The sequence below is a fragment of the Mus caroli genome, unplaced genomic scaffold (genome assembly GCF_900094665.2).
Source record: "Mus caroli unplaced genomic scaffold, CAROLI_EIJ_v1.1 scaffold_6041_1, whole genome shotgun sequence".
Lineage (NCBI taxonomy): Eukaryota > Metazoa > Chordata > Mammalia > Rodentia > Muridae > Mus > Mus caroli.
This window is the reverse complement of record NW_018391362.1, coordinates 42157-44233: the sequence shown is the minus strand read 5'-3', so window position 1 is coordinate 44233 and position 2077 is coordinate 42157.

The following is a 2077-nucleotide window of genomic DNA, read 5'->3' as shown; positions in this document are numbered from 1 at the left end:
TTGAGGGCATTCGGAGGTGGACCATGACCTTGTTATTCATACCCATAGTGCAAAGTGGAAGACTCAGGAGGATGCAGAGGGGCAGTGAGTGAACATACAGGGAGTGGAGGGCTCTGGGGCTGAATGAGTTTCATTTCAATGAGTTCATTAGGCAGCAGTGTTGGTGGCTTCCACTTTCTTGGCCTGGATGTGATAGATTCATGCCAGCTACCTTCACAGCCACAAGAGTGGAGAGAATCACTTGTCAGGGTCCTTTTCAAGTTGGTTCTAGATATATGGTGGGAAGAATTTATAGTCAACTCGATGTGACATTTAAATTTGAAAACATCAATAGAGCAAAAACTATAANGAGCCAGGATTAGAAAATCAACCAACCAGACCCCTCCCCCCCCCCGAGAACTCCCAGGGACTAAGCCATCAACAAAGGAGTACACATGGCTCCAGCTGCATATGTAGCAGAGGATGGCCTTGTCAGGCATCAATGGAATGAGAGGTCCTTGGTCCTATGCAGGCTCGATAGATGCCACAGTGTAGGGGAATCCAGGGCAGGGAGGTGAGAGTGGATGGGTGGGTAGATGGGTGGAGGAACACCCTCATAGAAGCAGGGGGAGGGAGGATGTGGTAGGGTGTTTGCAGGAAGGAGTGAAACCGGGAAAAGGGATAACATTTGAAATGTAACTAAAGAAAATATCCAATAAAAATAAATAAATAAATAAATATAAAATAAAAAATAAAAATGAAGTATAACCAATTTTTTTCCACCCGGCATTTCCAAATATGAAATTAGTGTTCAGGAATATTATATTTAGATAAATCCCATGTAACAATATATATATTCAAGTTCAAGTCAGAACATTTGTGATATTTCTTGAACACCAATTTTGACAGACATTCTAATACATATTATCACTTTTCTCTCAAGAAAATCCTTAGCTGAATGATGTATTAGCTATTTTTCTATTGCTGTGATAAAATACATGGCCCAAGGTAACCTATGGAAGAAAGAGTTTCTTTTGGCTCATAGTTTCAGAGGGGTAAGAGTCCATCATCCATGTTGGGGTGGGGGGAGTTTCATGAGGTGGCATGGCAGCAAACAGCAGGTATTACAGCAGGAGCAGGTATTACTTCAGACACAAAGCAGAACAAGGACTGGAAGTAGGACCATGCTAACGAGCTCTCACAGCCTGCCCCCAGTGATATACTCCCTTCAACAAGGCTGCACAAAATTCTCAAAAAGTTCCACTGAGGACCAGATATGCAAATAATCTGAGTCATGGAAAGAATACTCCTTCAAGCCCACAGAGGTGTGAATATAATATTTCCACATAAGAAATGGAGGAAGTACAAGTCCCTTCTGGTCAGTGCCAGCACTGGGGCACCTGGATCGCGGAGTCTGAGGACACCCCTAAGGTCCTCACAGGACTCTCCATGGGATCCTAGGACCTCTGGTGAGTGGAACACAACTGCTGCTCCAATCCAATAGTGAGGGACCTGAGACTGCATTAATTAGGGAGAGCAGAAAACCCGGCCTGACCAGAGGCACAAGTCCCTTCCTGTCAGCTCCAGCACTGGGGCACCTTGAGCAGGGAGTCTGTGGACACCCCCAAGGTCCCCACAGGACTCTCCACGGGATCTTAGGACCTCTGGTGAGTGGATCACAACTTCTGCCTGGAGGCAGGTTCGAACACCACATATCTGGGCACCTTCTCTGCAAGAGGAGAGCTTGCCTGGAGAGAGTGCTGTGACTACTGAAACTCAAGAGAGAGCTAGTCTCCCAGGTCTTCTGATAGAGGCTAACATAATCACCTGAGGAACAAGCTCTAACGAGAGACAACTATAACAACTAACTCCAGAGATTACCAGATGGCGAAAGGCAAACGTAAGATTCTTACTAACAGAAAACAAGACCACTCACCATAATCAGAACGTAGCACTCCCACCCCACCCAGTGCTGGGCACCCCAACACACCTCAAAAGATAGACCCAGATTTAAAAGCATATCTCATGAAGATGGTAGAGGACATCAAGAAGGACCTTAATAACTCACTTAAAGAAATACAGGAGAATACTGCTAAAC